Below are 26,197 nucleotides of genomic sequence, written 5' to 3'. Positions count from 1 at the left end.
GACAGTACTGTTTTCAATCAGGGTTTAGCTGACAGAGAAGTCTTTAAAGTATGTGCTATGCCAAGTCTTGTAATACACATTTGAGGTGGCACCACTAATATAAACAACAAAATAATAGCTCCATATATCAAGGGCTTATTGGATGCCAGGTTGCCAGGTTATACATGCATTACTTCATGCAGAGATGAGTAAGACATGATACCAGCAATTCATCATTGATAGGGGAAAATGATAATGAGTAATGCAAATAATTAACTTTAATGTGTAAACATTGTCTCTAAGATAGAAGTAATTACTGAGAGTTTCAGAAAACAGAGGGCGTGGGAGAAATTAATTTTGCGTATGGGAATCAAGGAGGAATTCAAAGAGGTGACATTAAGTTAGGCCTTGAGTACAGCAGTTAGATAAGGACAGAGGGGTGTAATTAAAGGTACTATTGAGAAACCTGTGTGAAAAACGACATGAAAGTTTAAAAGTGCTTGTCAAAGTTCAGGAAAAAATGAGTAATGTGTTGTAAGAGGAAAGTGAATGGGAAGTAGCGCAAAATAAAGGTGGAAAAAGTAAACTGGGGCCAGATTGTGAAGGTCTTGGCATAAGAAGCTAAGGAGTTTGGACTTGACGGTATTCTGAAAACAGTGTGGAGACTTCTAAAGTCTTTTTTTTTTAATTAAGAGAAAGACAAGTGAGATCAAATGTATAGTTTAGAAAGATTGCTTCTTTTGATCCAAGACCTGAGAAAAGCTTAAAAGAGATCTCTATCAGCAAAAGGTTGCACTTGATTAGCAACTCCTGTAGGTCTCCGTGCAGAATGAATGAATACCATGTGATCTTGGCATTGAAAGACAGCTGATTCTACACCTATCATTCACCCACACTTCTGCACAAACACTGCAACTACCATTCCAAATTGAGATTAAATGTACAGTCATGTATCCTCTCCCTTTCTTACATTGGGGTAGTCAACATCCCAATGTTCACAATTGTTTATGAAGTATTTATGTCTATTTTTCTTAGAAAATTGTAAAATCTGAAAAGGTAGAATACAAGTTTTGCATAATTTGAATCCTGGCTAAGGTCTAGTGAGTGTAAAATAAGAAATTAATATATTTATATAGATTTTTTAATTTCATGAAGAAAATATGCTTTTACAATATACAAGCAACACTTCAGTGTATAAACCCACCCTCTAGTGAAAACCACCAATGGCACTTAGTTTTATATATTATCATATATCTTTATGCATAGACAAATCCACATGCACAAACTTTTTATTTTTCCTTTTGGAAAATGGGTTTACTATACTATGTATATTTTTGACTATATAATTATTTTTTCACTTAGACTGTCATGGATAGCTTTTCAGATCAGTATTGGAAGATCTAACATATACTTTTAAAAATAACTGTACAAAACGGCATAGTATGAACATATGATAATTTAACTTCTTTTTTATTAATGATTATTTAAGGTATTTAATTGGTTTCTAATTATTAGTTCTCACAAATTATGCTGACATAATTATTATTTGAGTTCTTGAACACTTTCAAGTATTATTGTACTACAGATTACCGATATCAGTACTGCTAAGTCGAAATACACATGCTTTTTCAATACATTTTTTCAAATTATTTTCTAAAAGGGGTATATAAGTTTGTACCACTATAAAAGGTTTATTGAACTGCCTATTTTCTCAAACCAGTGCTGCTTGACACAGAAGCCACTAGCCATATGTAGCTACTTAAATTTAAATTTTAAAAAATTAAAAATTCAATTTTTAGTAACATTGGCAATATTTATTTATTTCCATATAGGATCTCGCCCTGTCACCCAGGCTCTGGAGTGACGTGGCATGATCATGACTCACTGCAGCTTAAGGGATCCTCCCACCTTAGCTTGCAGAGTAGCTGGAGCCACAGGTGCCTGCTGCCACACCTAGCTAATTTTTTTGTTTTGTTTTAGAGATAAGGTCACTGTGTTGCCCAGGCTGGTTTCACACTCCTGACCTTAAGCAATCATCCCACCTGGGCCTCCCAAAATGCTGGGATTACAGTTGTAATCCCACCACACTTAGCTGGCAATATTTTAACTGACCAATAGCTACATGTAGTTTTTGGTCACGATCATGAACACCACAGATACAGAAAGTTCCATCATCACAGAAAGTTGTATTGGACAGTGCTACCTCAAATTATGGTTAACATTGGTTGTTATGAATCTTTATGAATCTTTTATGTTTTGGGCAATATAAATTTTTTCTTTTTTTTCCTTGTTTTAGAGACAGAGTCTTGTTATGTTGCTTAGGCTGGCTTCAAACTCCTGGGCTCAAGTGATCCTCCCACTTCAGCATCTCAAATAACTGGGACTGCAGGATCCAACACTGCAGCAGCAATATGGTACATTTATCAAGGCCTCATTTTAATTTTGGTTCTTACTCAAATTGTAAGCATTCTTAAAGTGTTTATTGATTATTTCTATTTCTTCTCATGTTAAGTGGCTGTTCATATTCTTTCTTCATGTTTCATAGGATTGCTTGGCATTTATTATTAATATGCAAGACAAATATTTATCAACTGACTCAATGTATCTATGAAGGAGCAGAGTAAAACACAATTTAAATAACTTTCCTGTGACATTGTTTGACCCATAAAAAGGGTTTGAACATATAATAAGCAATTGCTTGCAAAGAAATGCCTCATAATAAATTATAAATTATGTATCTTTTCACCAAAACAATTCTCCAAATATTGTAGTTTGTCAACACTTGATTAATACATTTGAGATTATTAGCTGAAACCAATAAAACCGCTTTTCTTGATAAAGAATTGAATACATCTAGTTCATCTTAAATAAACCCAACTTTATTCCTGGTTTTTCTGACCTAGGGAGGCTTTACTGAATTGAGAGACAGACTGCATTAGGTTCTCCAATGTTTGAAAAAGTGATTTACAATAAAAATGAGATTGTAAAGCCCTCTCCCCCAAAACACAAAAAAGGGTACTTCTGTATGCTGTAGATGTAAAAATGTAGAAGAAATCAAAATGTAAATGAGGATTTTCATGGTTTTAGTTTTAATGATTATAATTTAGTGCTAAGAATTTACTAGCAGCTGGCTGGAAGACAGAAACAATAGCAATTTCAATGTTTCTGTAGCACGTTATAATTCCCCAAAAATCTTCACACAAATCACTCTTTGCGCAAAAATAAACGAACAACAACAATGAAGTTGGAAGAAAACTTGAAAATGCAGAGTTGGAAGGTTAAAGGTTTAGGTTATAGGAGTCAGAAAAGCCTTTTTTGGAATCTTCGAAGCTTTCTTGGTACTGGCCAAAGCTTTTCTTGGTGCTGGCCAAAGTCAATGTACCACGAAAGGGAGGTTTGCTCAGATTGGCCCTGATGGTGCACAACAGAGGCATCGTCACCCAGGATGTCACTGGGCAGCTCAGAAAGTAATGGGGTCTGAAGGCTAGAAATAGACCCTGAGAGCTGGGGCACAACCCATGGAAATCAGGGGAAATGAGACATGAGTTAACGTCTGAGAGTAATTCCAAATATGGGGATTAGAAAGAATGGACTAGATAACCCAAGATGGATGCTCTAAAGGTTTTTTGACCTGTAAAATAATGATGATGATGATGACGATGATGACGATGATGAGTGATGATGATAGCCACCTTTGCTAAGTCATTGTGTTTAATCTTCACAATGATTTGTTATTCGAAAAACCTAATGTTCACTTTGACAAAACTGGCTCAGAGGTGTAATAAGTTACCAAAGCCTAATCACAAGCAGACCTATAATTCTAACTCAAATCTTTTAACTTAAAATTTTATGCCCACAACCTCTCCTATCTCTGGGGAAGTGAAATAGCCTGAGGATCCGTCTCTATCTTTAGGTGCAACTGAAATGAGTGACAAGACTGTTCTTTAATAAATGAATGTGTACAGGTTGAACTTCAAGATTCCAGATATTGCAGGGAAGCAGTTTTGAACTCTCTTTGGTGGATTGTGTTTGTGTAAGGAATAGAAGCTTCTCTTTAGGGGTGATCTTATCACTACACAATGTCAAAGATAAATGTATTTTCAGCCTCTGCATTAAACTCACCTTGCCACCTCTTTGTCTTTGCTCCCCTCACATCAAGTGCCTCAGCAGCCTGTGATTCTGTGATTTTATAATCTCTCTGGTTTCAACCAAAATGGAAAAAGTAATCTTAGGTACATATGAAGGAAGAAGAACAGCATGATCTCACCTAAGAAGGACTGAGGCTATTCAGTAATGAAAATCAAGAAAAACCTGCAACAGAGAGTTCATCCCCGTATTGGGGGTGCGGTGGGAGTCTCACAGTGAGATGGCATCACCAGTTCGTGTTACCCAATACCCTTGCTAAGAGTGTCTCTTAGTAAGAGTCTCTGATATGAACCTAATATTTTATTTTCTTTGAATTCTCTCAGATATAACTTTGAGATAAGGATATGTATCTGACTGGAGTTGTCGGAAGATTAAATGTGATGATTATGTAAGCATTAATCAAGTTCCTGAATTGAAAGAGGCAATAATAAGAGGAGACTTTTTGAAGTGATGGTGAGTCATTTCCTCCTTATAAAATATTTCTGAATTCTCTTTTCTCACTGCAAAAATAAGGATACTAGTACTGCACTGTTACTGTGACAATTAAAGGAGATACAGATGCAAAGTGCTTGGCTTATAGGAGGTACACAAGAAGCAGAAGGTATTAACATAGCTGTTTCTTCACCAGGGTCTGTGTAGTAAGAGGATTCATAGGAAACATCTCTGGGACCCCATCCCCAATTTTCTTCTTAGCATCCTCAATAATTTATGTGTAGATACTAACAACTCACTAGATTACAGATCCATTAAAGGGGAAAGGTGTACATATCCCAAATGCCCAACTATAGGGGAATAATTATATATATTTTGAGGCTTCTCTTTGATGGCATATTCAGTGTAATTAATGTAAATTCAGATAATAAAATATTATGTTACACAAAATAATAGTAGGCATAAGTTCTATGTAACAACAATGTAAACAAATATATGTACACAGATAAAGTCTGTTAACTCTATAAGAGCAGAAGCATTAGTGTGGGTGTATGGCTGGGGTTGGGGAGGGTGTTAGCTCTGTGAGACTAGGGACATGTGTGTGTGTGTTTAAGAGTGTGCTTGCCTATGCATTGCAGCATTGCAGTTTTTCAGTAGGGTGCATGGCACAGATATATTAGTCAAATAATATATGAAGTGGGGGAAAAGGAACATAGAAAAACAAAACAGTTCTCTTAAATAAATTAGAGTTTAAATTTTGCTTTAAAATTTGTCTGTACTGAATTTACAATATGAAAAGCGGGCAATAAAAATCGTAGCCTCCTAGAATACCAGAGAAAGTTATCACTTGGAACACAGAGTTACATACATGTTACCTTCCCTCCTACCCCACCTCAAAGCAACCATTGTTAAGAGTTTTCTGGTTATCTGAGACTTTTTAAAAATATATATACAAACATAAAATTACAGATATTCTCTTACCAGATAACCTTTGTTGCACATCATGTATTTTGGGCATCTTTCTATGTTCATGTTTAAAGCTCTTATTCTTTTCTTGACAACTCCATAAATATTCCATAGTATGTGTTTTTGTTTTTGTTTCTGTTTTGAGATGAAGTCTTGCTCTGTTGCCCAGGCTGTAGTGCAATGGTGCGATCTTGGCTCACTGCAACCTCTGCCTCCTGGGTTCAAGCAATTTTCCTGTCTCAGCTTCCCAAGTAGCTGGGATTACAGGTGCACACCATCACGCCTCCCTAATTTTGGTATTTTTAGTAGAGATGAGGTTTCGCCATGCTGGCCAGACTGGTCATGAACTCCCAACCTCAAGTGATCCACCCGCATCAGTCTCCCAAAGTGCTGGAATTACAGACCTGAGCCACCATGACTGGCCAACAGTATGTGTTTTCCTTAATTTTCTTAAACATTTGCATATTACTCATTATTTATGATTATAAGAATGATATTATTATTTTACTTTTTTTCTTTTAATAGAGTTCTGCTCTTGTGGCCCAGGCTGGAGTGTAATGGTGCTATCTCTGCTCACTGCAACCTCCGCCTCCTGGGTTCAAGCTATTCTCCTGCCTCAGCCTCCTGAGTAGCTGGGATTACAGGCATGCGTCACGATGCCCGACTAATTTCTGTATTTTTAGTAGAGATGGGTTTTCACAGTGTTGGCCAGGCTGGTCTTGAACTCCTGACCTCAGCCTCCCAAAGTGCTGGGATTACAGGCGTGAGCCACTGCGCCCAACCTGTAATTAACTTTCATCCATGGAATTGTAGAGTCAAAGCACTATATGAACTTAAAATTTTGATCAACATTGACAAACGGCTCGTCTGGAAATGCTATTTCTATTATTGTACCCATCAATAGGATAGCAAAGTGTCTATTTTCACACATCTTCATCCAAACTGGATATGATATATCTGTTACATTTTTATCATTCTTATAGGTAAAATTAATCAATATTCTAATATGCATCTTGAAGTATTGATCAGGATTATTTTATTTCATTTAAACTACTAATTTGTATATCTGGCTCATTTTTCTATTGGGTTTTTTTCTTTTCTTTTTTCTTCGAGACGGGGTCTCGCTCTGTCACCCAGACTGGAGTGCAGTGGTGCGATCTCCGCTGACTGCAAGCTCTGCCTCCCGGGTTCACGCCATTCTCCGAGCCCGCCACCACGCCCGGCTAATTTTTTGTATTTTTAGCAGAGACGGGGTTTAACCGTGTTAGCCAGGATGGTCTCCATCTCCTAACCTGTGAACTGTCCGCTTTGGCCTCCCAAAGTGCTAGGATTACAAACGTGAGCCACCGCGCCCAGCCGGTTTTTTTTTCTTTATTAGTAAAGAATATGTACTTGTTCAAAAGGAAGTCTGAAATGCAATCACTAAAGACCCTCGTTAAATTTAAGGTTTTTTTCCCTGGGAGAAGCAAATCATTTACCGCTAGGGAGAGTAGAAAAACCCTGACTAGGAGCAGAAAGAGTGAGAATTCAAAGTCGGCAATTATTTCTAGAGCTGGCTTTGCCCTTCTTCCTTGCTCAAATGCGGAGAAGGCCTTCTGTTCATGAAAACAGACATCTTAGCCAAACACTAGAGTTAAAAATTAGGGCTCTCAATTTTCCACTGGGGAGGGCGGGTTCTGCCTGTGCTTGAGATACTTCACCTTAAGAAACAAACATTAGTTCATCCACTCAACAGGTAATTTGCTAGTTAATGAGGTTACAGCAGTATAAAACAGATGTGGTCAGTGCCACTTAATGGTGAGGAGAAAAACAATTCTCCTCCCTGTCTTCAGTGGAGGTTGAGGGATAGGGGCTGGTGGATGACTAGGGGTGAAGGTAAACATGGATGAATATACAGACTGATGCATTTTGAGAAACTTATTGGAATGGAGTGAGAAAGAAGATACAAGGCTGGTGAACATGTGTTTGGGTTATTATTTAACAAACATAATGGTAAAACATTAAATTATTCTCTTACTGGGTAATTGTTTGTTACTAATTATTTAGCAAAGTTAATAACTGAAAACTATTCCTACATTTTTTTTTTTTCTTATTTGGTTAAGTTTTCTTTCAGTAAAACCTCCTTCGCTATCCTCACCCCATTCGAGAGATACTGAATTTGCATTCAATGAGTATATACTTCTGATAGCAGTATTACTCTATTTAGCTATATTAACTTGTTGGGGGAAAAAAAAAAGCAGTGGATGCTTTGTGCTTTCCATGTTTGAATAAGCCCATTTCTGTCTATTTCTAAAAATGTCAAATGTTTTTAAATGTTTTATGGATACCCATTTAAAATACATTTTTAAATTGTAAAACTGTGATATCAGGATATCAAAACTAAAAAAATAAACATAGTCAAATTCTCTACTTTTAGGGAAAAGAAAGCATGACTCAAAAGTTTTAAAATACTTCCCCCTATGAAAACATTCTGTTCCTCCCTTTCACACCCTTCGTTTGTACAAGAAAAGACGAAGCGAGGGAGAAAAAGAAATGGAAATTAACACTGAGTTTAGGTGGCATATGTATTCCGACAGGGCATATGAGGGTTTTATCAGCAGCTACAGAAACCACTTCCTCTCTTCAGTGTTAGTTTACTAATCCCTTGAAGCTTGACTGCACCTTCCACTCTTCACGTTCTATAGCCACTCACCTCCTCTCACATCCCATGTTACACCTCTATGTGCTATGGGATCCATCTAGGCAGTAGTTACTCTTATTTCAAAACAAGGATGTTAAAAATTACTTTACTCATCAACAAGTGAAAGATCATGCCTTGTGGCTTTGTGAGCTGTGCCACACGGCTTAGCTTCTTGACCCCAAAGCTTTCCCTAAAGTAAGAGATATTTGCTTACTATAAATGCTTCTTCAGTTGCTACAGGGGTAATTTGCAAAGATGAAGCAGAGGCTCAGGATAATGCTAGATTTTTCATGTCTTGGTGTATAGGAATCTTTCCTTTTATGTTTATAAAATTAAAAATTGGGTGCATTCAGTATATGGCATACTGACAGAGCATAGGAACTGGACACTGACCAAGGTTTGAATGGTGACACTGCTATTTACAAGCTGTGGACACTCTACAAGATAAGTAACTTGCAGATTATTATACTACCTATCTCAGGGTTTATGGGGATTATATTTTTAAGGTAATTCAAAATATCTGAAATAGCAGGTGTTTGATAAAAGTAGTTTTCTCTCCTTTCTTCTGAAATTCAAATAACCAAATTTCACATTGCTGGAATTTTGGTAAATCTTTATACAGGGGAATTATCATTCCTGAATCTCATTCACAATTATACAATATTCTTTCTTGATTATTCTAATCCACATTTTACTAGCACAGAAAAATTAAGTCAAAGACTCAGTAAGAAAAAGTGGTTTTCCCCAAGTCACCAGCTAGTTAATGGTAGAGTGTGGCCTGACATCAGTTTTCACGACTCCAAGGTAGGAAATGCCAAAAACAGTCTTTCAAAGATGGTGTGCAGTAGTCCTTCCCATATTTTCATTTTAAATTATTAAAACAAAAATAGTTTGTCAATGACAACTTCCATTTTCCCCAACTTGGTAGTACTACCTTTATAGTTAGATGCTAAATAACATATATTTTGATTAAATAGCTCTGAATTATCTTATATAACTTCTATTTTATTAATAGCAACAGGGTCTATTAATATGCACATATGAAAGTCATGCATGAATAGAAGACACACTACTGGTTAATATGTGTCTTTGATGCGTTTTGCTTCCTCCACTCCTTAAATCAACTTCACATGGTCTGAATTTGGAAAACCTGGATATAAGGTTCTTCCTTGTTTACTGTTTTTTGCTTGCTACTCTTTTCCTCTCAAAAGAACTATGAATTTCTTGAAGGTCAGGAGAGCAGATTCTTAGAAAAAATATGAAGAAGACCAAGGTTTTTTATTTTTCTATGTTTCTCCTTTCCTTTTTTCTCAATCTCTGGAAACCTCCCACACTTGAGGGCCCAGGGCCCTCCTGCTGTGCTGTTCTCTCTGGGCTTTATCTAAATTAAAATCTTTTAACCACTTTCTCTAGTATCACTAAGGGATTGTGTGGGAAAAATAATCTTAGCTAACTTTGAAGTTAGAAGTGATTTTTTAAATTGCATTAGTGGAGAGGCCATAATGTAGGCATATTTTGTTACAGTTCTCAGAAGTGTTTGCATTTTAACCAGAGGCAATTAAATTCAATAAATATTTATTGAAGCCTATTCTCAACCTGAATAGCATCAATTACAGGACCTTCCTGCCATGCCCACCACCTAGAAACATGCTTAGGAAGGCAGACAAATAAATAAATTAAATGAAGCATGCAGTCAATATGGTGATGAAACCAGGTACACTCTGTAGCTGTTGTACAGAAGAAAGAACAGGAAGGACTTTCTCAACGATCCAAAGGAATTCATCATAAAAGTGAAATTTCAGACATCAGTGGTAAACTAGTAGAAAAATTGCTACCCCTAAGCTAAATTTCACTGTTTTGTCACATTGAAACTTTATGCAAACAAAATAGAAACTTTCATGCCTCTTTGCCAAATTCTTCCCTCTGCCTAAGGCACCCTACCTAAGTCAGTTTCTCTTTTTCTGTCTCTCTCTGTCTCTCTTTCATCTTCTCCTTCTGTCTCTCTCTTGCTCACTAGCTCTCGTTCTCACTCTGCTCTTACTGTAAAAGCAAAACATGTGCAACCATCACAGACTAGCTATAACCTCTCCTCCTTAGATTCAAATCTCTTACTTGCCTTTAGAAGAATTAGAAGAATGGTTCCCTTCTTCATGCTCTCCTCAAACTGTATTTAAAACTCACAGCCTTTATCATATTCTGTGTATTAAGTCACTACCACTCAGTTTAGTAGTAATAAAATTTTACCTTTCTATTATAAATCTTATAGTTTACAAAGTACTTTCATATATATCATCACATGCGATCCTGACAACAGCTCTTTGAGGTGAGAATTATCTTTGTTTTATTATGAGAATATCTAAACCTCAGAGAAATTACCCAAGATAATACATTTAGTAAGCGGCTGCCAAAGTTAGGTCTTCTGACGCTAAAGTGATTTCCCTAATGTAATTTTGAGACAATATTCTTTGCACAACATCTTACAAATTGAGAACATCATACTGGATCTGAATGAAAATAATAAGCTACATATTCTTAAACTTTATAGTTTCCTTGCCTCTTATGTTTAACTATCCAATAATTTTTATTTACCACACTTTTTTAACATTTCTCTTCAAAACTGCAAGTTCTGTTTTTGTTCCAGAAATACTCTGTGGAATTAACATGTGCATAGAGTCAAACTACTTGAATTTTATTTTAAAATATATTTATAAAGGTCTTTCTGTGCATAATGTATTGGATCACTTGGCTCAAGGAATTAAACAATACACTGTTAATATTATGACTGGGAAATTTCCTTTAAATAATTTTAATTATTCACTCAATCGTGGGTTTGCGTTTTTGCCCCTGCTACATGGAATAACTACATCATATAATTTAAAGTAGAGTCAAGTTTAGACACAGTATGTCTTGAGCTGTTATTTAATAGAAACGGCTCTGAGAAGTTGCTACATCTAACTAGTGTCAGAAACTTTCCTAGGTTAGCTAACACTTATGAGGCAGGAAGAAACTTGAGTCACTACGTAGCCAACTGTCCATTTTCCCCACAATAATGAATGTCATGTGCTCATTATAGTAACCCTTTCTAAAACACTAAAAAATATTTACAGTAAAAAAAAATAAAAATAAAAGCTAAAAAAAAATATATATATAGGGCTTTGGAAAGGCATTTCTCCATGGCATTTCTGTTGGTCTTGTGTTAGGTTATCTTTTCAAGGTTGTTCCCATAGCAAAGAGCTTCTTTGAAGCTAGAAATAGTGTCTCCTTACAGGTCAAAGGACAGATTTATTTGCTCACCAGGACAGCGAAGATGAGATGTTTCCATCTTCTTTCTGGAGACATTCCAACATAATCAAGATATTGTCTTTTCCAGAGGAGAGGTGGATAGGTTCACCAGAAATCCCTACATAAAATTAGGATATCCTCATCTGAGAGTTCGTCAATCATAACAGAGAATCATGGAGTGATTATTATTTACCTGGACCCATGTCTGCCTTGCCCCCTCCTTCTTTCTTTTAGTATTATTAAATAAATATTTTCTCCTATTATTATGAACTCCATGTACAGATTTTTATTAGCTGCAAATATTTCCTCATTTACACAAACCATAATTTTTTGCTCACTCCTATATAATTTTTATTTGTCTCTACTATAAATACACATTAATAAACATCATTGCTCTTAATTTTGTCTGTATATTACATGATTTTTAATAGGATAGCTGTGCAGATGTGAAATTATCTAAAAAAATGCTAAAAAGATTATTTGAGATTCTTATTTCATTTTACCAAAATGCTTTCCAAAATATTTGAACCATGTTGTGTTCTCCCTAGGCATGTCACAATGTGTTTTCATAACTATAATCTTTCACTTCTTCTTCACCACTCATGGTTTTAGCTATTCTGGATTATTCACACTTCCTCAAATTTCTATAGACCTATTAAACATGTTATTTCCTTGACTTTAAATGCTGTTGGCATACACAACTCTTACCCTGCAGAGCTCAGCCTATCACTTTCTCAGAGAGTTCTCTGACTTCCTAAACTACCATATGTTATCATTATGATACTGACACATATGTTTGTGATACTCATCCCACAGGTAACTGAGGTTTTATTTCTGGCTTAAATTTAAGCTCCATGAGAGCAAAGGTCTCATCTGCCATGTTCATTGCTGACTCCCTGCTGCTAACACAGCTTAGCATGGAGTAAGTAAATATGCACTTGTATGAATGAATGAATCTTTCTTGAAAAAGTGAATTTTTTTCAATGTTCCTAAAAATCTAGTGAGATAGGCATGGCAATTATCCCTAATTTGACCTGTAATGAATCACAGAAATAGTTTGATCTTCTCAATGTCCAAATGAGTTGGTGACAGAGATATAATTAGAAGCCAGGTTTCTTGGCTCCTAGCAGATACTTTTTCCAATATATGTTTCAGATATTCTGAGTATTTCTGTGATTTAAAATGACAGTTTTGTGCAAACTGAGTTCTAGGGAGAATCATAGAGATTCTCTAAATATTTATTGTCTATGTGTCTATAGCGATCTCTAGTAATACCCCTGAATCAATAATTTTTCTACTAATGGATTCAATTTAACAAAATCATAAATTATAACCACAGAGGGAATAGTTTGTTTTTTCAGCCTTCTAGGGAACCATATTAAACTTAGTTCAGAAAATTAGATGATAATTTCGTTTTGACTTTCAGACATGTCATGTGAATCACACGCAGATGAGTTTTCCTTAATTAACTCTTGCAATTATGCAACAGGTTTGTTGCCTACAACTTTTAAATTTTCTAAAGAAAAATCAAAAAAGACAGTCCAGCATGGGACACTAATTTTTAATTACTCCTCCTCACTCAGGTTCTAAGCAACTAGAAAGTTCAACTTGTGATAATGTTTCTATATCCTTTTATGAGAGAAAAATGATAAGTTGACATTTAAAATGTTTAAAAAGCATCTCAGTATATGACACGTTGTGGTATAATGGTATAATGAAACCTACCAGGTTTAACATGCTGTTCAGTCTATAGCACAGAACCACATGCTCATAGTAATGTGCATCAGGAGTGGCCACACGGCAGTTTCAGTGGGGCCTAAGTTCTCTAGAAGGTTGGGGGCGGTTGACTCCAGATTTCTGATCAGTGTCCCAATAAGCTAGGAATATTTGCCAGGAGCCCAAGAAATGGGACACCAATTTGGCATATGGTCCTGAAGACAGGAGCCAAAGTTGGCTATGACTTAGGGATGGCTGAAGTAAAAATTCATTCATCAAATATTAGACTAAAACCTTCCTTGCTTTTATCATATCATTCGTTCTTACTTGGTCCTTTTTCTGTATATCTTAATTTATCTTTTATGAAGATAAGTTTCACAAAATTTATCTTCTTAAACATTTTTGTTAAATTTTACTTTAAACGATCTTCAGCCCTTTCTTTCCCCCTTTTCCCCTGCATGATATAGGCTTTCTTTGGGCGATCTCTATGCTTATAATGTCAGTTCTCCTTTATTTAGTGATGACTAATAAAAACTGTGTTAGCCAGTGCCTAAGGTAGCCTGAACACCTTTTAAGTATTCTCATTGTCTGCCTATTCCTTGAAGAGAGTAGATGCTCAATAAATATTTATTGCAAGATTGAATGACCATTCCCGAGTCCTACACCAATATTCCCAGCCTTTTACTAGGCAATTCCATTATTATATCCCACAGGTACTTCAAAGACATATCCCCATTTGAATGAACTTTTTTCCAAAAATACCTATTCTATTGTCATTTCCTCTTGATTAGTAGCTGCAACGCTTACTAGTAGGTACTTTATGTTGAATAGATATTTATTGAATAAATACAGTTTTTAAGATTAAAAAAGCATTATACCTATTATATTATAAATGGATGACCATTTATTCAATATAACCAGAATATCTTTTTAGTCTGTATACAAGTAAGACAGTATGGTGTACTGGGAAGAAACAGGTATCTGACTTTTCATAAACTGAAAATCAACCAAGCTTTCTAGTTTAGCTACTTATTAACTGCATGATGTTTATTGAGATGCTTAATGTCTTTGTTTGGAACACTTTTTCATTTCCAAAATGAAGTAAATAATGCCTGCCTTATAGTGCACCTGTAAGGATTAGACAGTGTGAATGTATATGTATTGTCTATAGATAATAGACACTTAATAAACAGTAACTGTTATTATAAAAATGAGGTTGGGTGTAGTAGTTCATGCCTGTAATCCCAGCACTTTGGGAGGCCAAAGCAGGGGGATCACAAGGTCAGGAGTTCAAGACCAGCCTGGCCAACATGGTGAAACCCTGTCTCTACTGAAAATACAAAAATTAGATGGGTATTATGGTGTGTGCATGTAATCCCAGCTACTCAGGAGGCTGAGGCAGGAGAATCACTTGAACCTGGGAGGTGGAGGTTGCAGTGAGGTGAGATCGTGCCACTGCATTCCAGCCTGGGCGACAGAGCGAGACTCCATCTCAAATATATATATATATAAAATAAATTAAGTTAAAGGTGAGAGTATGGAGAGAGGCAGCAGGTATGGGGGGTGTGTGTGTGTGTGTGTGTGTGTGTATATATTTCTTTATTCCTCCTAGTTTATTAATAATACTGTTGTCAGTAATCTGTACCCTACATCAGTGAGAAGGCCTGTTAACATTATAGAAGCCAAAAAACGAAAAAAAATATTAGAAGTTAAAAACATTAGGCACCTAATAACAGTATGAATTTGCATTCCTAGAATTCTCTCCTTCTAAACTCAATCTTAACTAGATGCTGGAATGAGATAAAACCCAGCACTGGCAAGCTGGCAAGTGTTTGAGAGAACATTTGAGGCTGGCTTAGGCAGAATTTCCAGAGGAGAGGGCTATTGTGCAACACTTATGAATAGGCAAAAAGTATAAGTTTCAAACAAGATATAATATACATACATGGATGTGTACCAACTAGCATAGCAACCAAATCTATTAAGAACATGTAATTAAATAAGTGAAAAGTTAGAGTGAAGCTACATTGAAAGATTTCAATTACTCCTTCAGAATTGAAAGTTAAAATAGACAAAAAAAAAAAAAAAAGCAAGGTCATAAAGAGATTTAATCCAATCATATTGAGTGTATATCACAGGCCTGTTGAGCAGTAAAATGTAATTTTTTATACGTTCATTTCATAAAACTCAGTTGTTAACTTTGCCACAAAGAAAGCATTAATAAAATCTTAAATATTGGCATTTTATAGGCCACATTCTCCAAACAAACTACTAAAATAAGAAAATAAATTATAATAAAAACTTGTTATAATAAGCAACTGACTCCTTAATAACCTATAGAACAAGCTAGAAATCAAACCTAAATTAAACTTTTTAATACAAAGGAAAAGCAGCACTTTATATTACAACTTGTGGGATGCAAGTTTGTCTCAGAAGAAAATTTAGAGCCTAATGTGTCTTTATTTTTTAAGGAAAGGATTGAAAATGAGTCACTAAGTACTGTTAACAAATTAGAATAGAAGAAATAAGCTGAGACAAGGTAGGAAGAAAAAATTAGAACTAATAAAAGATGAAATTAATAAATTAAAAATAAAATATCAGGGTAGATGAATACATCCTAAGATATTTTTTAAAAATATATATATCCAAATTTAGATCCATCAAATGCTTCATTAAATAAAAATATACAATTTTGTAAGTAATAAAAAATTTTGAAAACAGAAACAGTGATCCTAAAATTTATATGGAGGGGAAAAATGCCAGAGAAAAGCTAAGAAATATGTAAAAAAGAATAGTGTCGGAACTTGCTTTAAAGCTAATTGCTGAAACAAAACAGCAAAATACTCCAGAATTTGTTACTGAAATTTAGAGAGAAAATAATATTTATTTATTTTTTATTTATCAATTTTTTTTTTTTTATTTTGAGACGGAGTTTCGCTCTGTCCCCCACCCAGGCTGGAGTGCAGTGGCGCAATCTCGGCTCACTGCAAGCTCCGCTTCCCAGGTTCACGCCATTCTCCTGCCTCAGCCTCCGGAGTAGCTGGGACTACAGGCACCCACCACCACGCCCGGCTAATTTTTTGTATTTTTAGTAGGGACGGGGTTTCACCATGTTAGCCAGGACGTTCTCAATCTCCTGACCTCATGATCTGCCCGCTCGGCCTCCCAAAGTGCTGGGATAACAGGCGTGAGCCACCTTGCTTGGCCGGAAAATAATATTTATTTATTAAATCGTTCTGGTACCACTGGCTAGATGAAAAGACAACTTATATATCACATCATATAGAAAACTAGGTTTTAGGTGTTTCAGAGAGACAATATTAAAATTAAAGAACAATTATTTGAAATATTTCAACAATTTGAAATAGTTAAATTAAAAAATGTTTAAAGTAGCTCAGAAGAGAATGGAAGTGTTTGAGGAAGAGGTCAGGTGGGACGTGAGAGGACTGATATTCCTGGTGGAAATGTGATTAGCTAAGTCTGTTCTGGACATTTAATCTAGCAATGTCTATTGACCTAGCAATTAGTTCTCATCACATTCCTATAGAAATAAAAGAATCTGTAGGAAAGATATATGTTCAAAAATTTTAATTGAAACATTGTTTGCATTGGCAAAAAATGATAATGCGAAAATACCTGGAAATAATCCAAATGTCCATTGATAAGAAAATGGTTAAATAGATGTGTTACAGACTTTAAATTCCAATCAGCTATTTTCTATACATGAATTCAATTTCTTGATGTCAAGGGAGCTCTGTAATGTATTTTTAAGAATGGAGGAATTTTGTTAAGAATGAAATCAGGTTAAGGAGAATTAATGAAAGAAAGAAAATTTGGTTGAGGAGAAATGTATATAGTATGTTCCCATTTCATGAAAATAAAAAGCCACAAAAATCCATATACATATGCATCAAAATAATAATAATAGCACCTTTACAGTGCTTATTCTATGACACTATTGTTCTAATAATAGTGTGTTTTCACATAATTATTTAAAACTTCATTATAACCATATGAGATAGGTATTCTTATTGTCTTGGTTTTACAGATGGGGAAACCAACTCACAGAAGATAAGTAAGTTTCCTAAAGTCACACAGGTAGGGTCAGTGCCAAGATTCAAACTATGCATTCCGGTTCGAGAATCTGTGCCCTTAAATAATGTGTCCCCTACTTCTTATGCATATTTGTAAATGGCTAGGTAAGATTATAAAAGAGGGAAGGATACACACCAGGGAGTGAACATACATTACCTTGCTTGTTAGGGTGTGTATGGCAAGAAAAGGAGGGAAAAGGAAAGTCAAGGAAAAGAACAATGACAACTACAGCACAATGGCAAAATGCACTTGGTGTAATGTTAAGTAAAATTTAGAGAATTTTATGTCTCCATCATAGAATATAAATATAAATATAATTAAGTAGAAGACACAAAGACAAGAACGGAGTAGGCACCAATGAAAATGAGGTCTTTTATTCCTCAGAGTTCTGTTACCTTAGTCTTTATTATCTGCAGCAAAGTTATTTATTCACGTTCTTTCTATTTTTCTATCATCTATCTATCTATCTATCTATCTATCTATCTATCTATCTATCCGCCTGAAGGGTTCTGTGTTTAAAGTGAAAGGAGAGGCCAGTTGCAACAGCTTACACCTATAATCCCTGTGTTTTGAGAGGCTGAGGTGGGAGGATTGCTTCAGGCCAAGAGCTGGCAGCTGCAGTGGACTATGCCACTGCACTCCAACCTAGGCAACAGAATGAGACTGTCTCTAATAAAAATAAAAAATAAAGTGGACAAGTCATGTATTAATGAGCCTGATTTCTGCAACTGATTATGCAAATACAATATTTTAAATATTCCCCTATCATTACTTGGGTAAGTTATCTGATTCTTGGAAAAGAAATGAAATCTCTCAACTACGAGAAACTGATAGTTTTGACCTTTAAACCTGCCATCCTCAGACCAGCTGCTGGCCCAGCTTTGCTCTCTTCATGCCAAGACTCTCCACAGTTTTGCTTGTTTAAAATTCACTTTGTTTGACTTCATGTTTCCCTCTAGGCAATAGCCTATAAGGAGAAGAGGAGTCAAGTCACACTACAAAACTTTGAAGATAAAATGCAGTTGACATAGGGTTTAACATCCGATTCCCAACGCATGTTTATAACTTGACTTGAAGTTAGCAAGCTAAATATATGTAAAGTCATCCAGGGTCAACTTTCAGAGCTTCCAAACTGATTCACACTAGCATGTTGATGTAAAATCCCTGATACTGCTGGGCTCCCCAGATCCCTTGTGCTAGATAAATATCTCTGAAAATGAAGTCCCTGTGCTAGATGAATATCTCTGAAGGTGAACAGCATGAGGTAAGAAACATAATTTGGCTGGGCAAATTGTGCCTGTAATCCCAGCACTTTGGGTGGCCGAGGTGGGTGGATCACTTGAGGTCAGGAGTTTGAGACCAGCCTGGTCAACATGGCAAAAACCCATCTCTACTAAAAATACAAAAATTAGCCAGGCATGCTGGCAGGCGCCTGTAGTTCCAGCTACCCAGGGGGCTGAGGCAGGAGAATGGCTTGAACCCGGGAGGCAGAAGCTACAGCTGAGATCACACTACTGCACTCCAGCCTAGATGACAGAGTGAGACTCTGTTTCAAAAAAAAAGGAAGAAATATAAAATTTATCATCTATCGACACAAATGCTTGGCAAAGGAAAATTTGCTCCCAATAAACCTACTCTTTTTTGTCGTTGTTGTTGTTAAAGTTAAACCTGGAGAGTAATTAGTTTTCATCAACATTAAATAAATACTATTGAGCGCCTATGATGTCCTAGGGATACAGTAGTGAATAAGACAGACAAGGCTCAAGCTGCATAGAGTTTATATTCCAGTAAAGCAGATACATAATGCACAAGAAAATGCAATAATTACAGGCAATTTTAAATATTACCTGGAAACAAATAGGATGATGAAAAACAAAAATGAAACTTAAGCCCCTCAACGGACTGAATGGACCCTTTCTTGGCCCAGGGTATCCCAGAGAAACTTTGAAAACTGAGTTACTGGCCACAATGGAATGGGAAGTTGGACATGCCTCGTTAAACCCCCTTGCTTCCTAACCACCATTAAGCTTTCTTTCCTAAGGGTTAAAGCAAGTTTGTCCAACTCACAGCCCATGGGCCACATGCAGCACAAGACAGCTTTGAATATGGCCCAACACAAATATGTAAACTTTCTTAAAACGTTGTGAAATTTTTGTAAAGGTTTTTATTTTGTTTGTTTGTTTTTTGTTTTCTCATCAAAAATTTCTCATCAGAAATATACTAGTGTTAGCATATTTCATGTGTAGCCAAAGACAATTCTTCTTCTCCCAGTGTGGCCCACGGAAGCCAAAAGATTAGACAACCCTGGGTTAAACAGAAACCAGCCTTTTGAAAATACTCACTCCATCACTGATATCAACCAATGCCCGATGCTGCCCCTTCTTTTTGCAGTTTCAACAAGACAACCAACCAGCATTCCTTCCTGATGACAGACCACCTACCATGGAGCGGTTCTGGAAGTCTATAGGAAGATGAGTAGTGAGGGTTTTTGTGTCTTCTGCTTCACCTTTTGATATGAGAAGGCCAAAAACTCCACCCTCAGATGGTGCTAATGCCCCGGTTTTTGCACATGGGTCCCACAGAGAAGCATGGAGCAAAATGGCACATGCACATCTTTCTCTTTTCATAAATATTCATGACTACTCCTATAGCTTATTGAATATGTATATTTGCCCACCTCATTCAGTATAAATCCCTGTCTTATTCTTTCCACTCTCAAAGTATTTGTTTCTGGCTTCTGGCCAGAGGCTACAGTTCCCAGCCTGTCAGAATGGCCACCCTGCAAGCTGCAACCCTTTATGAGAAACAAAGCTCTCTTTTCTGTATTTATTAACTTCTTCATTCTTCAGCTGATAGTGATAAAATTGAATAGCTGGAAAAGGCCACCATAAACATTATGGTTAGTGGAGGCCTTTCTGAGAAGATAAAATATTTATCAGTGAGAATTTCACAAACAGAACGAGCAGTTTTTGGAAAAATGACATGAATTATTTCAGGCAGAGAAAAATAACAAAGTGAAAAGCTAATGAAGAGAGAAGTCTAGACGGTTTGAGGATCAAATAGAAAGCAGATTCCTGGGATAGTGAACAACTAGAGGATCAAAGGCATAGATGGGGCCAATGATGTAGGGTCTTGTGATTTTATTGAAACATGATAAAAAGGTAACCTACTGAGGAGTATTAAGCAAGGGAATTAATGATTCACATTTAAATTAAAAAAATCAAAGTGGTGATGGTAGACTCAGTCAAACCCACTGATCAGACACGGGGTGGGAGACAGGAGAGACAAGAACCAAGGAAGGCGCTTAGGTTCCTGGCTTGTGCATTAAATTCAATGAGAAGAAAATGAAATTAGAAAGTAATTGCTATAGTCCAGCAAGAAATGATGGCATATTGGACCAGAGTGGTATTGGTGGAAACAGAGCGAAGTGGACACATTCATGAAGTTTGTCCTTGTCTCTTCAGCGTTCCTCTTACTTGTGTGGTCTATGGGATAATCCTCATCTATTAGCAAACAATAATGCTTCTCAAAATTTTCATTTCAAAACTTGGTTTATTTAACAGAAATAGTGAAGTGAGAATGGGATCACACAGTAGAGACTATCTCAGTAATTCACAGTTCCACAGGTGACTCAACATGCATCATGTGTATAGCTCACTTATAAAATCTTTGTTTTTCTTGATTTTATATTTGACTGCATCAATAATTAGACAAAATCTCACTCTCTTAACTCCATTCTAACAATTGGACTTAAAGCCAGAAGTCTTGTTGGTTATCAGCTTTCTATTCACCAGTAGTATTTTTATTAAAAAGTCACTTATCTTTTCTGAGCCTCAGTTTCCTTATTTGTAAAATGGGAGTAATAATATCTGGAAGATGACTCTCAGGTTGACATAAAATGTGAATGTACTATGCAGCTGAAAATAAACTATTCAAATAGAAAGCATGATTATTATTTTTCTAATATCATAAACTCTTATTCCATCACATTAAAAAATGTTCCCCTATTTTTTTTTTACATATCTTAACTGAATAAATCTAGAATATTCAGATGCCTGATATACAAAAGTAACACTAGTGAGCCACAATTTGTAAGGGCTATGCTTTCTGTGGGTTTTCCATTCTTGCAATTGTGCCAAAGTCATCCAACCACACTCTCTGCCCATCCCTCTTTACCTTATGACAAAGGGCACATATTTTTGAGACAGCTGTCAGTGAGAGATCTCAGAGTGGAAAATTATTCTAGTAAAGAGGTTTTCCGAATGTGCTCCAAGGACCTATGGGGATCCTTGCAGGAGTTCTCTACATTACTCACTTTCAATTATATATCTGTATAATGCTGGTTTTTTCATATTCAACTAAAGCAACTTATCTCAATAGATGGAATGCAGAAGTAGATAAGATAGGACTCTTTCATTAAGTCAGATATTGAAGATTTTGCAAATCTATAAGATAATGTTGCTCTTCCCATTAATTTTTGTTTGTTTGTTTTGGAACTATAGCTGTATCTTCAAGAGTGTTACTTTCATTTTTTAATTGTTAAATGAATACGTCAATACTCTATTTTTTTATGTTTCATTTCTAATAGGGTAAATATTATCAGATATTGACTATATAAGCAAAAGCTCTTTGGGGTCTGTATATCCTTTAAGAATGCAAAGGAGTCCTGAGAACAAAACTTTGAGAAACACTGGTATAGTGCAATCAACCAAGCTGGGCAGCATTACCAAAGCAAACCTATTATTTCTTTTCTTCCACCATAATAGTAAGGTCTAATTAGCTGAGTTTTCTTGCACAGAAATTTCATTATTCTCTCCTTCTGCCTTTCTTCCTGCTTAGCTTCCTATATGTTTTCCTTTCTTTTACTCAGTTTATTGAGTGAATAAATGAGTAAACATTGACCAGGTTCTGTGATGAACCTTGATATACAAAAATAATATAGTCCTGCTATCAAGGAGCATGGAGCCTTGTGGAAAAGATAGTCATTCACTCAGGTAATTATAATGAATGATGAATGCAGGAGCATGAGGTCATAGGAAAGAGAGTTTTGACATCTACCTAGAAGATCAGGAGGACAGAAACAGAGTACAGTACCCAGGACATTATAAGGCCTGAACAAATGGTCCAGCCTCCTTTTTATGCTTTGAATCAACCCACAATTTCAAACAGAAGTTTCCCCACTGTGGCTGTCATGGTGGCGCTCTGCTCCCATTTCTTTTCCAGAGAGCACCTGCCATAGGGGTATCCTTTGCTGACAACTTCCAGCCATCGTGACTTCAGGATTCACCTCAGCTTTTCAATCAAGGCCAACTGCTAAGTGCAGCACAGGTATCAGGCCTGGCCATTTGGGCTTAAGCCAAGTTCCCTTATGGGCAGTCTTTGCACCAGAGTTCCCTGCTAGGCTGGCCGAAGCTATCCCAGAGGTGTATCTCTAAGCCTATTTCTCTCCAGTCCTCTTTCCTTCCTTCTTTCGCAGGTGTCAGAGAACTACCTTGTCACCTGAGAGTTTCTCTTCTTATTCCTGTTCCTTCCCTCCTTTTTCTTTCACAGGCATTGCTCTCTAACAAATTATTTGAACCTCAATTTAATCAGAAATAAAATAGAAATCAGGTAATACTTTCTTCGTACGATTGTGAGATGATTAAATGGGATAATATTAACATATGTTTGTTATTTTGGTAAAATGTAAAGTGGTAAATAAAATTATGATGATTATTATCATTACTACTAATTACAGAAGTGTATACAATAGCAAACACATGGCAAAATATTAATATATCAAATTCTTCCTCTAAGATCTTAGTTTTGATATGTGTTCTAGCATAGTTTTTCCAATTTATTCATGAGGCAGAGAACATAGAAATCATACTGTTCTTTGCCAAATATTATGAATTATAGATACATTTATATCAATCATAATATTCATTTATTCAACAAATATTTGAACATTTATTTTGTGCTAGGAGTTATTCAGATTGCTAGGATTACACTGAACTGGATTTGGAACCTACTGTTTAATTACTAAGGAAAATTTTCCAATAGAAATATACATAGTAATACATGTATGTAGTCAAATCTCCACAGAGATCTGTATTATCTTATTTAGTTTTCTCGAAGCCAGGTGAGGTAGTAGTCATTGGGAATATAATTACAAATATTTTATAGATGAGAAAACCAAGGCACAAAAAGAAGTAAATAACTTTCTCAAAATTAAACAGCTGCTGAGTGTCAAGAACCAGACTTCAAATAGAGGTAGTCTAGCTGGAGTCCTTGCCGTTAATATGTAAGCCAGTGATTCTCAAATTTTAGTTTATATCAGGATCCTCTCAAAGGTAATTGTTAAAACACAAATTGCTGGGATTTAACAGACATTTTCTTATTTGGTAGATACGGGACTCAGGAATTTGCATTTCTAACAAATTCCAAGGGCATGCTACTGCGGTTTGAATATAGTTTGTCCACTAAAATGTATGTGTTAAATTCACGTGTTAGAAATTTGGTTACCAATGCAACAGTGTTGAGAGGTGGGGCCTTTCAGAGGTGATTGGGTCATAAGAGCTCTGCCTTCATCAATGAATTAATCCAATCATGGATTAATGGATTATGGGCTATGAAGGAAGTGAGTTAATTATCATGAAAGTGAATGTGTTATAAAAGCCAGTTTCTCTGTTTCTCATGAGCTTCCTCACCATGTGATGCCTTGCACCACCTCAAGACTCTGCAGAGTCCCCACCAGCAAGGAGACCCTCACCAGTTGTGTCCCCTTGACTTTGGACTTCCTAGTCTCCAGAACTGTAAGAAATAAAGGTCTTTTCTTTATAATTACCCAGTCTCAGTTATTCAGTTATAACAAGAGAAAATCTACTAACACAGAAAATTGGTACAAAGAAGTAGGGCTGTTGCTAATAGTGAATATCTGAAAATACGAACATGGCTTTGAAACTGGGTAATGAATAGTCTGGAAGAATTTGGAGGAGCAGGCTAGAAAAAGCTTGTATGACTGTGAATGGAGCACTAAGGCTGATTCTGGCGAGGGTTTAGAAAAACAAAAAGCTAGAGAAAGTCTGAAACTTCTTAGAGATTATTTAAGTGGTCATGATCAGAATGCTGATAGAAATATGAACAGAAAAGACCATTCTGATGAGGTCCCAGATGGAAATGAGGAACAAGGTATTGGAAACTGGAGTAAAGGCCATTGCTGCTCTAAACTGGGTAAGACCTTGGCTAAATGGTGCCCATGTCCTAGGACTTCATGAAATGCATAACTCAACAGTGATAAGCTAGGATATCTGGAGGAAGGACTATCTAAGCAGAAAAGCATTTAGGCTGCTAAATGAGCTACTTTTAGCCACTTTTCTTATATCTATAAGAAAAAACAGAATAGAAAAAAAATAGAAAATTTGAAGCCTGGCCATCTTGAGAGTGAAAGGGGTGTTTGGGTATGTTCAAGAGATTGCTAAAGAGGTCACCATGGATAGAATGAAGCCAAAGGCTATCCATGACAATGAAATTAAAAACCCCGGAGGCATTTCAGGGATCTTTGAGGCTGCCCCTTCCTCATAGGCCCTGAGCTCTAAGAGGGCAGAATGATTCTGGGGGATGGACTGCTGCCCAGGGCTGTTTGGGTCTCTACTCTGTGCATTCCAGCACACTGCATTCCAGCACACTGCTCCTCAGCGCCCTCAGTTGTAGTTCAAGCAGCCACAGGTGCAGATTATACTGCAGCTCTAGGATGTACAAGTGGTAAACCATGGCAGTATCCATGTGGTACTAATTCTGCAGGTGCATAGAATGCAAGAGCTTGGAGGCCTGGCAGCCTCCACCTAGATTTTGAAGAATGTGTTGGACTGTCTAGGGGTAGAGCTACTGCAGAGAGTTTCCACTAGGGCAATACCAAGTGGAACAGTGGAACTGGGGCTGTTGCAGAGAGCCCCGCTGGGGGCAATGCCTAATGCAGCTGTAAGAGCCAGACCGCCACCAAGACCCCAGAACAGTAGAGCCACTAGCAGCATGCAATACCTGCCTGGGAAAGCTGAGGGCACCATGGTGCCTTGAGGCCTCCCAGAATACCCCATCCCCCAGTGTACACAAGATGCTGGACATGGAATCAAGAAAAATTATTCTCCAGTCTCAAAATTTAGGTCTACTCTGCTGGGTTTTTGACTTGCTTGGGCCTGTTACTTCTTTCTTCTGGCCTATTTGTCCCATTTGGGAAGGGAGTGTATACCCTATACTTGTCCCACCATTGTCTCTTGGAAGTAGATAACTTGTTTTGATTTCACAAACTCACAGATGAGACATTAGACTTTTGAGTTGGTGCTGGAACAAGTTAAGTCTTTTGGGACTACTAGGATGGAATGACTATATTTTGAATTGTGAGAAGGCCATGAATTCTGGGGGCCAGGGACAGAATGCTATGGTTTGAATATAGGTTGTCCCCCAAAAGTCATGTGCTGAGAGGTGGGACCTTTGAGAAGTGATTGGCAGTGCCCTCATGAATGGATGAATCTTTCATGGATTAATAGATTAATGGATTATGGAGTTATCCAGGGTTAGTTATCATGAGGGTGGGTATGTAATAAGCACTAGTTTGACCATCTCTCATGACCCCCTTTGCCATGTGATACCCTGTACCGCCTTGGGACTCTGCAAAGAGTCTCAACCAGCAAGAAGGGCCCCATTCGATGTGGCCTCTTGACCTTGGACTTACCTGTCCCTAGAACTATAAAAAATAAGTTTCTTTGTTTTAAATTACCGAGTCTCAGGTATTCAGTTCTAGCAACAGAAAACAGACTAAGACAGATGCTGATGCCCCTGGTCCTAGGCTACACTTTGAGAACCACTGCTAAGTAATGCTGCCTCTCTGTAAACCTGCTTTTAATTATGGGAACCTAGTGACAG

The sequence above is a fragment of the Macaca thibetana genome, chromosome 14, assembly GCF_024542745.1.
Source record: "Macaca thibetana thibetana isolate TM-01 chromosome 14, ASM2454274v1, whole genome shotgun sequence".
Lineage (NCBI taxonomy): Eukaryota > Metazoa > Chordata > Mammalia > Primates > Cercopithecidae > Macaca > Macaca thibetana.
The sequence above is the reverse complement of the archived record's forward strand: the minus strand, read 5'-3'. Positions refer to the sequence as shown.